Raw genomic sequence first — 14,797 nt, 5'->3', positions numbered from 1 at the left:
TTGCTCCCTTCTCTGTTTTAAAGTACTGACAATTTTGAAATGTTAAAATCAACCTATTAAAGGATATATATTTGGTTAAAAAATTATGTTTGCCATAGAATGAAATTCCATATTTTCATTTAAAGGTATAAAGTAAATGGGGGTTTATAAAAACAACAATGTTTTTATTGATTACATTATTTTACTTTATTATTTTACATTCCTATCACAGCCTTTCCTCCCTCCTCTCTGCCCAGTCCTTCTGTCTCTCACCTTCACTCCCCTTCCATCCATGTCTCCTCAGAAAAGGGGAGGTCTCCCATGGATATCAACCAGCCTTGGCATATCAAGATGCATTAAGACTAGGTACATCTTCTATTGAATCTAGACAAGGCAGCCCAGTTAGGGAAAGGGATCCTAAGGCAGGCAATGTAGTCAGACACAGCCCCTGCTTCCACTTTAGGAGTCCCACAGGAAGCCCTAACTGCACAGCTGTTACTTATATGCAGAGGGTCTAGGTCCATCCCATGCATGTTCTTTGCTTGTCAGCTCAGTCTCTAAAATCCCCTATGGAACCAGGTTCTGTAGGTTGTCTTGTGGTGTCCTTGGCCTCTCTGGTTCCTTCAATCCTTCCTCTCCCTCTTCCACAGGATTTCCTGAGCTCTACCTAATGATTGGCTATGGGTCTCTGCATCACTTTCCATCAGTTGGATGAAGGGAGAGTGTACTGGAAGAGACAACTGGATTGTGCTGGAGGGCATCTTGGAGAAGAGCTAGAAACCTAGGACAATGAAACTCCAAGGAATCTATGACTATGACACCTTGCAGTAGGAGATATGGAGCCTGAAGCAGCCATCTCCAGTAACCAAGCAAGGCTTTCATTGAAGGGACTGGGGCAACTTAGCCATGAAACCTTGCACCCAAAATTTGTCCTGCCTCAAGATGTGCAGGGATAAAAGATGGGGCTGAATTTGGCAAAAGAGTCAACCAATGATTGGCCCAGCTTGAGACACATTCCATGAGAAGGAGCCCACTCCTGACATTATTAATGATATTATTCTATACCTTCAGACAGGGACCTAGCGTTATGGTCTTCAGGGATATGAAAATTTATATTTATTATATTTTGAAAACAAAGAAAAAATCATTGTGCATCAACTCCCTCTGCAGTTTCACTAAAATTCTCTTAGGTGTAATTTGCATGATATTTATTTTATACACTAACACATGTTACTGCCTTATAAGTAAAAAAAAAAAAGTTATAAACTTATAACAACAAAACAAATAGTACCCTGGACTATGTGTACATTGACTCTGACCTCCTTGCCCATTTTTGATAGTGAAATCATGTCACGTTTCATGGTGATGCCTTGACATCACCTAACTCACCTAGTACTCCTAACACAAAAGAGCCTGCAAAAGTAACCAGGTGATCTTCTTCACTGATTATATTTATTTGTGTTGCAAAGAAATTCTATTTTTAGTGAGTAAGCACTCTTTGAAATGAATTTACATGTCAAACAGTCTTTCTAACAAAACCATCATCATCATCAACAACATATACCTATTGTTGTTTGGACATGAAATGTCCTTCCATAGGCTTCTTTTTGTCAATATAAGAGAGTAATTACAGAAAGTCTATAAAAAGTGGAAGTGATGACAGCAACTTTTATTCTGTAAGCCTATTGTATTTGCATAACATTAGAAAACAGATCAATGAATACTTTAAGTAAATGTAAGTAATAAGGCTCCTGGCTAGATCTGTGGTTCACTTCTATAAACCTAGCACACAAGAGGTGGTTTTAAGAGGGTTACCATGAATTTGAAGCCAGCCTGGGATATAGATTGAATTCAAGAAGTTACTGACAGTTTTAGAATGAAGGATCTATTGCTATGGTTTGTGTTTAATTTCTGGTCTGCTTTGGGTCAAAGATGTTGACACGTGTGTACCAACAATAGCTTGGAAGTTGCTTCTGTAATGGGCTGCATTTCAAGCACAAGCTATGAGTTAATCAAGAAAGGGATCCTAGCAAGCTACTTTGTATAGTACAGAAAAAGGTGTTTAGACACAAACAGGGACAGGTCCAACAGCCATGGAGGTGGGAAACATTTTTTGCTAACACCCAGTCCACTGACATGGCTGAACAAAATCTACTAAGTTCCTTAGAGCTGTCTAGCTAACTATCCATCATTTAAGCAACATATGTTTATTATCTACTACCACAGTGTTATGGATTTTCTTTGCATTTTATAAATTTCATATTAAATTCCTTAAACCTTTTTCTAAAAATGTAAAAATTGTTTTATTTATTTACATTTCAAATGTTGCCCACCTTCCCCTTCCACTCTTTGAGAGTTCTTCACCCTATCCTCCTTTCTCTTCCTCCACCAACCATTTGAGACTTGTTTTCTTGAATTTCTGCCAACCTAATGGATGGTAAATGGTATCACAATATTACTTTAAAAGTTGTTAATTCTATTTCAAGGGAAATTGAGCTTTTTATCTATAGAAATTTTTTATATTTCTTTTTGAGTTGCTAATAATCCCCAGGTCATATTAAATCATGTCTTCATTTTATTCCATGATAAATTATATGGTATATTTTGATTTTAGAACTTTATATTTTGTGTACTAAAATATTTTATTATTGTAGATTCCTCAGTTGAAATACGATTGTATTATTTCTGGAAGAACATTAAGAAACAAGGTAGGGTGTTACTGAAGTATGGAGAAAGCTTTTACACTTTCAGAAACACTGAAAATTGACAAAGATCATCGGAATGATACAACTTCTTTGGGAGAAAGTAGTAGGATCGTAGCAACTTCTAGAGGGAGCATTTATACAGACATTTAGTTCCAAGGTAAGTGTGTTTGTTTACTTTTTCTGTATTGCATACTTATCTATAAAATCCTCTTTCTCACAGTACATTATGTAGTGGACACCAAACAAAATATTGCCAACATAATACATGTAATATTTATTGAATCTAACTCAATAAAAATAGAAGTTTCTTGATCATCTACTCTAGAAACTTTCCTAATTACACTCATTTGTAAAATAATTAATGTAATTAATTTTTGCTCAATTTCTGTACTTTTCTATTTCCTATATATCTACTTTGTGTTAGTCATTACTTTTCCATTACCAAAGTGGAAATCCAAAACATAAATGCTCAAAATGAGTACTCATTTTTACTTTTAGTAGCATGTTCTATGCTATCAATAGTATAAATTCAAGATAGAAACTATGGACATTATGATAAATAGATGATACAAGTGTGATATACGTTTAGTAGATTGCTTGATTAGTGGCATAAAATGATTTGTACTTATTATTTATACCCTAATATAATCCCATTCATTTGATATGAGTTTGTCATTGCCTCATTTTAATTAAAAAGTCTTTAATTAAAATAAATTAAATTTATATCAGGCCAATTCTGGATCTAAACCTTATGAAGAACTAGTGACTTCAGCCCTTGTATTCTGAGTCTTCTAGGGTCACTAAGTAAGAGAGGATCTGACTGAAGAGATCATTCAGATGGGTCATGTGGGGATAAACAAGTAAAGGAAGTATACAGAGTAAGAATTGAGGCCAGGCTTAGGTAAGCTGTTAGCCAACAACAGTATCATGATTGTCCATCAAGGAGGGCAACAGAAGCTGATTATGGGCCTTGCTTGGGATTTAAACCATGAACAGTCACAATAGTGAATGTATTTAAGATTTAAGTTTCAGGATAGTTACATATAGGTCTATAGACAAGTCTTTATTATGTTCCCAATAAGCCATATATATATATATATATATATATNTGTGTGTGTGTGTGTGTGTGTGTGTGTGTGTGTGTGTGTGTGTATAGATGGATATGACTAGAATCAACATAGAAAAGACCTTTCTGGAGGTTTCTATGATCTTGTTTATAAAATGGTTAAAATGAAGAGGGGCGGTCCGCCTTGAATATGGAGAGCACCTTTCCTTGGCTTATATACTAGACTGAGTAAAAGGAAGAAAGCAAACTGAGCAACAGTGATCGCCTCATTTCTTCCTGTCTATTGATACAATGTATCAGTCATCCCAAGTACCTGCCACCACAAGCTCCCTGCTGGGATACCCTGTAACTTCTGAACTGAAAACCCAAACAAAAATTTTCTTCTTTAAATTGCATGTAATTGTCATTTTGTCACTTCAATAAAGAAGTAGCCAGCTAATAAATTCCTTAATTTACAATGATGATGGAAATAGGACTGAGGAAGAAAATTAAGAACAGATTTTTTTTCAATAGAAGAAATACTTAAGACATATGCTGAACTTTTCCCTGAATACCAGTTAATTTTTTAAAAAAATTCTACGAATAATACAAGGATTAATCCATTATAATTTCGAACATGAAAGAAACATTAAATAGCATTCTGTCATTTATAAGTTCTTGTAAAAATAGTGTAGGAGTAAAATATAAAAGATAAATATTTCAAAAGCATGAAAATCACAGAAGTCCTGCTATCTCATGAGTATTCTATTTAATAATCAAATTGCTTTCAGAACAAAAACATTCTAAAATTTTTGGGTAAAGGTCAGTCTTGTTATTAATGGCTACTTTTGCATATAATGATTTAAGAATGCTAAGCTAAAGAAATATTTCAAAATGTAAAAATGGTACATATTCAATCACTAAAGCCAGAAGTACTCCTAACACAAAAGAGCCTGCAGAAGTAACCAGGTGACCTTCTTCACTGATTAGATTTATTTGTGTTGCAAAGAAATTCTACTTTTAGTGAGTAAACACTCTTTGAAATGAATTTACATGTCGAGATGTTTTGGAGAAGGAACAGTCTATCTAACAAAACCATCATCATCATCAGCAACATGTACCTGTTGTTGTTTGGACATGAAATGTCCTTCCATAAGCTTCCTTTGGTGGACTCGGGAACCTTGTGGACAAGGGAAATATATGGCAAACTGAGGGCCATGGGGATGCAACTTGAATGTTTTAGGTTATCCTTAATTCTAGCCTGAGCACTCTACACCCTTTTCAGGTATGATGGGAAATCTACAGACTGAGCTCCAGTCACCACAATGTCCTTGTCATGGTGGAGTACTGCCTGTTAGTCTTGATCCTAATACATTTTTCTTTCCCTACGTTGTTTCTACCAAATGTAGCATCACAGCGGCAAGTAGAGTTTATAACGTATCTACAACTCTCTATGAATGAAGAATATATCATATCCCATTAAAAAAGATAACCTATTGAAAAATCTGGAACTCATGAGTGAGAATCTAATCAGACTCTGTGAAGACTCCCATAAGATAACACAAAGCTGGGTATACATATATCATTATTATTATAACAAAAGGGAAAAGTACTTCTCAAGTAGTCAAAGTCTCAGCTTAGAACACACACACACACACACACACACACACACACACACACACACACTGACACTCACTCTATATACTGAGACCCAGAGATAGAGACAGAGAGGCAGACATACAGATAGAGACACAGAGAAAGCAAGACAGAGACTTACAATAGATCGTTACGTTTATATTGCTATTAATTTGGGTGATTTGGCCCCACTAGTTCCACTGTATTCTAGGAGTCATCCTGACAAAGACTAATAGAGAAATCATTTAAGGACACTGTACTAATAAATTGCCTTGCACCATCTGGTTAGCAAATGTAATGAGGCCAACTTTCTGTGCTCCAAGCTTGTGTTCTTACCTACCTTCTCAACAGAGCCAGGAAACTATTCATGCATTAGTGTTCTCCAAATTGTGAGAAGAATCCCGGGAGGCTGCCTTCCCCAGAGCCACCTTCTGTCCATACACACATCTGTGTAGTCTCTGTAAATATCAGATCCTTGCCAAAGAACAAGGAGTTTGTGGTTCTTTGAGGAATCCCTTTTTCTCATTTTACCTCCAGCAGCCAACAGTCTCTGTAGTTTTAACAAGGTGTGGAATTATATTCCAGTGAAGAAAATGACCCCCAAGAACAAGGGACTAGGTTTTCGTGCTTCTGGACATAGAATATCTTTTGTTTATGCTCGACATTTTAATTTTTATTTTACAATTGCACACATTGTAAACATGTTCACCCTACAACCCTCTTTTACCTATCTTTCACTGCTAAAGATTACCTTCCTTTTGTGATGTCTTACAGTTTTAAAATATGTTTTATATATTCATTGAGAATTTCATACAAGTATACATGTATTCTGATCACATCAATCCACCTTCCCCTAACCATAGCTTCTTTCCCAGTTTCTTCTTCCTACTTCTGGTGTCCTTTTTCTCTTCCTTTGTACATTTGTTTTATTTATATTTGAACTTTCTATGTCCAATTTGTGTTGCCTAGATATACATGGGCATAAGACTATGTACTAGAGCGCCATATCTCTGAATAAAACTCTGTCCTTGGCCAGAACTATCAATTATCAATAGCTTTCAGTTAGAGGGGGGGAATTCATGAACACCTCTCTCACCAATGCTGGAATTTTTACTGGTCTGATCTTGTACCAGTCTTGTGCAGGCTACAACAGGAACTGTGAGTTCATATGTTCTATGGCATGAGTTTCTGTGCACAATAGTCTTGTCATGTCCAAAAATTATATTTTGCTAACATATCAGCACATGGAAAATGAAGCAACACATGAAAAGTTTTTTATCTAAATCGTATTCACGCCACACTCTTTTAAGTTATCCAGAATGATTCCAAGACAGCTTTTGATCTAGTCAGTAATAACTTAGAAATAGAAAAAAAAATGTAAAAGAAAGAAAAACACAGCAACACTTTGACCTAAGAAGATTCACATACTTTCAGAAAGCATATGAATGTAATCTATAATTTAACCTACTTGATTATTTTAAGGCCACTCTACAAAGATATCAAAGCACCAAGGCATCAGATTTGGTTTACAGCAGTGGGGAAAAAAGTATGTGCTAAGAGTCGACTGATTTATAAATTGTGTCTCATTTGCAAATTCATGAGGCGAGCTATGTGATCATTCCTGAAATTAACCATATCTGGCACCCTCATCCTGCCTCACAATCCATTTATACAGAGCAGAAACTGGATTTTAATGAGGCACAAACCGCTGCTACAAATCATCACCATACAGGTGGAATGCTCAAATAAGAACCAACATTACAAAAAAAAAAAAAAAAAAAAAAAAAAGAACCAACATTTCAAGCTTCTGTTTCAATTATCCAGCACTCCGTCTCAAATCACAAAGTCCTTCTTCTACACTGAAAGCTTTTTCCAAAATTGTTTGTCATAGCTGTTATTGCATAGTTTTGTTGGGAAAGATAATATAATAAAGATAATAGAAGTTATCAGGAGGAGGGTCGAGCAGTCATCAAGCGCCCTTCCTTTCTCCCCTCACTAGAACACACATCTGAATAAGAGATTAGACATTTTTTAAGATGCTTCTACAGCCGCTTCTTAAAATGGTGAAGAAGGAGTTCCGGTAGGAAAGATACAGGAAAGCTTTATGTATCATCTTTATGGGACAGTGAAACAGTTAGATGCATACTGGGTGCAACTGGAATTTAAAAAGTTTACATGTCTTTGTATCTATGCAGATGTGTATGCTTGTGTGTATGTGTCCTTATATTTGTGTGGATGTATATGCTTGTGTTTGTGACCTTTTATCTGTGTGTGTATATACTTCTCCATGTGTGTGCTCATATCTATGTAGACATATATACTTCTATATGTGTGTCCTTGTATCTGTGTAGATGTATATACTTGTGCGTAGGCAATCCTCTATTTGTGTATATATATATATATATATATATATATATATATATATATATATATATGATTGTGTACATGTGTTCTTATATCTATGAGTATGTATATGCTTATATATGTGTGTCCTTGTATCTATGAAGGTCTGTATAATTGTGTATATAGAAGTTAGTGGTCAACAGTGAATATCTTCCTCTCATTTTTAGAGACAACGATTTTTTTTACTGACCCTAGACTCATCAGTTTTGATACACTATTTGGTTAGTGAGTTCTAGTGGTCCATCTAACATTGACAGGCCCCTAGTGCTAATGTTCTAAATATGTACTTTCCATAGCTGGCTTATGTCAGTGGTGAGTACCTGAAGTCAGATCTTCAAGCTTATATAAAAACTACTTTAACCACTAAGCCATCTCCCTTGTCCTTCTCACATGCTCTCTAAAGAAGCATTTTAAACTGAATGCAAATTACATTTTGACTTTGCCACAAGGTAACAAGAACTGGTACCAAGGGCTTGGTCAGACGAACCATGCACACAGAGAGGAAGTATTAGTTTTTGGTGCAGAAAACAATATGATAGGTGGAATGATGGCAAAATTGTGCATTTTAAATGTAACTGAACAGTATAGTTCAGAACATTTAATTCATCTCTAAACTACATATTGACACATTTATCAATCCTTCAAACATTCCTTAAGAGTAAATCCTTGAGAGTAAATGCTTGTTTTGGCTTGATTACTGGATGCACCATAGGATACTGTTTCCATCATAAATTTGAAAAATATGATGACATTTTACAGAAAAATAGATCCCCAAATAACCCTTAGTAGTAGCTTTTCACTGTACAATATTAAACTTCAAAGCCCAAACTAGAGGAGCGTGTCAAATCACCTGGAGAGCATGCACACTCCATAGCTTTCTCCATTCTGCTTCCATTATCTTAACCTAAAGCAGAGATCTCTCTCTACTAAGCCTATATTTATGTATATGTTATAAAATTGATTGTTTATGTATAATGGATACTCTTCTTACATTTTATTTATATTTAGTGTGTGTGTGAGTGTGAGTTTTGTGTGTAAGCATGTCTATGCATGTGAGTATGCGTGTCTGTGCCTGTGCATATGTATGCCTGAGAAAGAGAGAGAGGGAGAGAGAGAGGAGGGAGAGGAGAGGGGGGAGGGAGAATGGTACATGTCATGGAATGCTTTTCTCAAAAGTGGAGGTTCCTTGAGTTGGTAGAAAAGCTTTAAAAAGCAGTGAGAAGGTTCTGCTGCATGCCTGACTCCTTGCGTGACCATTGTCTCTTTGGAGGCATACTTCATCTCACAGAATAAGAGTAAAGGTTGTGACTGCAGTCTTTTTCCCTACTAAACTCCCTATAACCAAGTATTTTTTAATAAAGAAATCTCCCTTTAAAATATTAACTTGAAGTCATAACTTATTTTGTTGCAATTATGTCATGGAACTATAGAGTATTTACCATAGTATTATATATTTTACCTACATCTTACAAAGATTTAAATAAATAGTGAAATGATTTGCAATTGAATATTTCTGATAATATTTTTTAAAATGTTAATGTAATAGAATTATGTTATTCTCTTCTTCCCCTTCCTCTCTTTAAGCTATTTTGTGTTTATTCTTCTATAAAATGTCAATCCCTATTTGTTCTCTTTCAAATATGTTTTAGGTATCTTAAATTTTAGAGCATGTTGTTAAGTTTTACATTTTTAAGAAAAAAATGTTAAGGCCGGGTGGTGGTGGCGCACGCCTTTAATCCCAGCACTTGGGAGGCAGAGGCTTGTGGATTTCTGAGTTCGAGGCCAGCCTGGTCTACAGAGTGAGTTCCAGGACAGCCAGGGCTATACAGAGAAACCCTGTCTCAAAAAACTTTAAAAAAATGTTAAAGTTCATGATTTGTATATTTTTGATAATGGTGTTTTTATTTTGAGAATTACTTAATTATAAATACAATTAGAGTTACATAAGTTTAGGAAAACAAGCAATTATACCATGTTATTCCAAACTAGTAGTTTATAGAAACTGCAAATCTGACATCTTCAAAAGTGGAGTCAGTGCTCATAAAATGCTATTTTTTAATGTCATATTTCAATTATAAATATTCATACTTCCTCAAGTCAAGGGAGACTTATTATAAAGTAAGCAGTATTTGGCAGCTAGAGTCCAGTGCCAGGCATTCCTGTTTCCTGGTCCTTTCACTAGGAGTCATCTTCTGAATTTACTTTATCCAAATCAGTTTTACTATAACAGCAACAGACTGTTTCTTACAGCATCTGAGGTACAACAGGGCTGCCAAGCTGAAAAATGTGGGATATTTTAAGTATGTAATGAACTTAAAGCAGCAGTCAGTTGCTAGTGTTTTACTTAAGGACTTTACTATGAAGCCCATAAAGCCCAGAAATCTTTTTTTTTCTGTAAATTACTACATTCTGCTGTTTGATTTCTTAATATAAATTGACCATTTAACAAGACCTTTTGTTCCCATTTACATTTCTTTTTTTTTCCCCACTATGTGACCCACTTCAGGGCCAGCAGCCTACAGGGACGGAGGCTAGACAATGGTTAGGAGCCACAGTTTACTCTAGCATGGGACACTATGAGAGGCCCATGGGGACGAGCCTGCCATAAGTCCAAATCTATGCATTCAAATGTCCATTTCTAATGTTATTGTTTGTTTCTTCTCCTGAAGAGCTAGGAATGGAATTTGGGCATTGTGTATTCTGGTAAAAGCATCTTACCACTGAAGAACACTCCACATCTTATTTCCCGTTTTTTTCTGTTGACATAGTCAAAAAGATAGAACTAAGAGTTCTATCAATTATATGTAAGAGTCTATAAATTTGAATTGCAATAATATTTGCATTTAACAGTTATATTTAAGGTATTTTATCATTTAAATATTAATTCTAACTTATTTACAATCCCCTTATAAGCTAAAAAAATTAATTTTATGAGGCTTACTTTTATCCAATAGTTGTAAGGATGTAGAATTTTAACTTTTCTCTTGCCTAAAAGATTTTTCAGCTCTTTAAAAAAATATACTCTGGGAAAATATCTTATTTTTCTCTCTATGTAGAACTTAAGATAAAAATTAAAGCTCTGCATGCTCATGCTGAAAAGGATTATATTCTCCAATCCAATTGCACAAAATAGTCATAATCACTACTCATATTGTGCTCTTAACAATAATGCATTTCCTTACCCCAGTTCCATTTGCCAAATTCTCATTGATATTACAGCATTGATTGAAGAAAAAATGTTGTAACTTAAGACTTTTGTGCATCAAAAATAATACATAATTATCAAAAAATAAAACTATTGGGTACTGGAAGTGAAGTCAGTTATTGTGGATTTCTCAAAGGCAAATGCCAGTTGAGGCTTTTTTTTTATGTACTTGTAACAATGCTGCAGTACAATTCTAAACCCTGCCCTGGTGCACAAAATCCATTTCTATTATGGCCGCACCATCATCGTTACCTTTCTGAATACAATGTAAAAGAGAACTTAGCGCTGGGCAAAAGTAAATTTTGAAATATGAGAAAAATATGTCTTACCAAAATGTCCTACTCCTATGAGTGGCAGAGTATTTGATTTGGAAATGAGCTGTGTGAAGAGAACAGGGGATGAATACTCAGAGGAATGAATATGACTTTTTGTCTATCCATCTTCGTTTTAAGTTCCTAAATCACCTAGGAAAAAGACCGCAGTTGATATTTAAACCCAGTGAGAAATCTGAATTATTGTTTGAATTAATGAACCATAGTGTCTGGTATGGGTTGATTAATTAATGGGTTGTAGGCAAACTACTGATACCATTACCATGAACTCAGTTGTATGCATTGATAGCTTGTAATTATGACAGTAAACAGAAATAGTTGAATATCATCCTATGATGGCTGATTATGGTTCTAGTTTCTGTAAACAAAAGTAAATATAACAATAAGAAAATATTAAAGTGCAATAAAACTAATCCTTTCGTAAATATTACTACAATATAATGCCTCAGGCTGGAGAGGTAGGTCAATGATTGAGGGCACTTGCTGCTCTTGCAGACACTGTAGCTCACTACCATCCATAGCTCCAGTTTCAGGGGACATGGCACTCTATTATGACCTCCGTGGGCACCAGACACTCATTATATATATATACACACAGACACACATGCAGGAAAAGCTCTCATACTCATAAAATGAAAATTTAAAAGATTGATATGTATTATGTGTGTTAGATGGACTTATACATACATTATATTACAAGCATGCTATCCCATACCCAGGAGAGCAAATTCAGGGATTTGTGTCCTTTATGCAGAAACTCTATTTCAGTCCTAATATGATATGTTCATAAAAAGAAAAGTGTTCCCATTGTATTTGTTAAGAGTAAGAACCAAGAAGACATAGATCACCAAAGTGTAATAAGCAAAGTATAAAGATATGTTGACTCTCCGCTGGCCATAGGGGAATCTTTTGGTAGGTAAGGAGGCATTTTTGATACAAGGTCTCACTATAAAATGCTGACTGGCCTGAAGCTTTCCATATAGACCAGGCTAGCATCAAACTGACAGAAAGACATCTGCCTCTGCTTTCTACTTGCCAGAATTACAGGTGTACACTAACACACATGACCATCAGTTTTCCTGCAGATTAGAGTGAGAAAACACATGGAATCAACTGAAATCATCTAAAGATGACTGTGTCCTACCAAATCTAATTGCCACTTCAATCTTGTAGCATCCCCACTAGATACATCCCAGAGTAGAATAATATAATCCTCAAATTGAACACAAATCCAAGGGAATTTTAAACAAATAGCCTAGTGGCCTTATCAAGGAACTAACAAATATTCAGTAAGTACATTTCATAATTGATAGACTTTAATCATGTTCTCAAGGATACATATCCATTTTGTAGAGTCATATATATATATATATATATGGCTCTACAAAAATATGTCATGTTTTATTTACCAACTGAATAATTCCATTTTCTATTTCTTTTGCTGGAAAGAATGAGCAATACGGAAAAGTAGCAGGAACTTAAATTGGAATGTACTCTTCAGATACATGGAGGCATACAGAAACGAGAATTATTTCCATTCCAAAAGAACAAGTAAGGAATAGGAGCTAGGACCATAAATTGCCTATATAATGTCAGTGGTTCAGTGGTTAGAAGACTGATAGTAAGTTCCATGGCTGCCTGAGTTGCAGGTGACAGCAGATGCTTGCAAGGACGTGGAGAAAGAGGAATGCTCCTACATTTTTGGTGGGATTGCAAGCTATTTCAAATACTCTGGAAATCAGTCTGGCAGTTCCTCAGACTATTGGACATAGGACTACCAAAATATCCAGCAATACCTTTCCTGGGCATATACCCAGAAAATGTTCCAACTTGTAATAAGTACACTTGCTCCACTATGTTCATAGCAGTATTACTTATAGTAGCCAGAAGCTGGAAAGAACCCAGATGTCCCTCAACAGAGGAATGGATACAGAAAATGTGGTACATTTACACAATTGAGTACTACTCAGCTATTAAAAATAATGAATTTATGAAAATTTTAAGCAAATGGATGAATCTGGAAGATATCATCCTGAGTGAGGTAGCCCATTCACAAAATAACACACATGATATTCACTCATTGATAAGTGAATATTAGCCCAGAAACTTAGAATACCCAAGATACAATTTGCAAAACACATGAAACTCAAGAAGAAGGAAAACCAAAGTGTGGATACTTTGTACTTTGTTCCTTCTTAGAAGGGGAAGCAAAATACCCATGGAAAGTTACAGAGACAAAGTGCAGAGCTGAGACAGAAGGAACAATTGTCACAAGACTACCCTACCCGGGGATCCATCCCATATACAACCACCAAACCCAGACACTACTGCATATGCCTGCAAGATTTTGCTGACAGGACCCTGATACAGCTATCTCTTGTGAGGCTATGCCAGTGCCTGCAAAAACAGAAATGGATGCTCACAGTCATCTATTGCATGGAACACAGGGCCCCTGATGAAGGAGCTAGAGAAAGTACCCAAGGAGCTAAAGGAGTCTGCAACCCTATAGGAAGAACAACAATATGAACTAACCAGTACCTCCTAGAGTTGTGTCCTTAGTTGCATATGTAGTAGAGGATGTCCTAGTTGGCCATCAATGGGAGGAGAGGCCCTTGTTCTTGCAAATATCATATCCCCCAGTATAGGGCAATGCCATGGCCTAGAACCGGGAGTGGGTGGGTAGGGGAGCAGGGAAGAGGGAGGGTATGGAGCACTTTCAGAATAGCATTTGAAATGTAAATGAAGAAAATATCCAGGAAAATAAAAAGAAAAAATTAAAAGTTCCAGACAAAAAACATCTAGGTAAAACAGTACACTATACACCCATTCAAATCTAAGGATAACAGGATAATAGGTACAAAGGAAGAAGAAGAAACCCAATTTAAAGTTTCAGATAAGGGTTTCAATAAATCATAAGGTATTCTAACCTGAGGGAGTTGCCTATAGATGTAAAGAAATATAAAGGACACCAAATAGATTACACCAGAAAAGAAATCTCCTTGTAATATAATAATCAAAACACTAAACATATCGAACAAAGAAAGGATATTGAAAGTTGTAAAGGAAAAATAAAGGGACATATCAGGGCTGACCTTTTAGAAACCCATGTAATTTCTCAGCAGACATTCTAAAATCCATAAAGGCCTGAATATTTGTGATATAGACTCTAAGAGACAACAGATGCCAACTCAGACTCTTATATCCAGCAAAATTTTCAGTCGCCATAGATAGAGAAAATAAGATATACCATAATAAAGTCAAATATAAACAAAATTTATTTATAAATCCAGTGCTACAGAAGGTGCTAGAAGGAAAATAACCTAAATAGGTTAACAATATCTATGAAAACACATAAAACAATCTCATACTAGCAAAGTCAAAAGAAAGAAAAAGCACACATACACTACCACCATCACTACAACCTCCACTACCACAATCACCACCACACAACCACCACCACCACCACCACCACCACCATCACCACCACCACCAC

The 14,797-nt window shown here is 35.6% G+C and overlaps 1 protein-coding gene and 1 non-coding gene across 4 annotated transcripts in view; both read right to left on the bottom strand.

Moving 5' to 3' along the window:
- March1 (membrane associated ring-CH-type finger 1) overlaps positions 1–14,797 on the bottom strand; it is a 799,133-nt gene that overhangs the window by 526,988 nt on the left and 257,348 nt on the right. The window lies entirely within an intron of this gene.
- Positions 10,254–10,389, bottom strand: LOC115062678. The gene has a single exon (XR_003842611.1). It is a non-coding gene; the product is annotated as a small nucleolar RNA SNORA42/SNORA80 family (small nucleolar RNA).

This window comes from Mus pahari, chromosome 19 (genome assembly GCF_900095145.1).
Source record: "Mus pahari chromosome 19, PAHARI_EIJ_v1.1, whole genome shotgun sequence".
In the NCBI taxonomy this organism is placed as follows: domain Eukaryota; kingdom Metazoa; phylum Chordata; class Mammalia; order Rodentia; family Muridae; genus Mus; species Mus pahari.
Note: the sequence above shows the minus strand (reverse complement) of the source record. Positions and strands in the feature narration are given on the sequence as shown.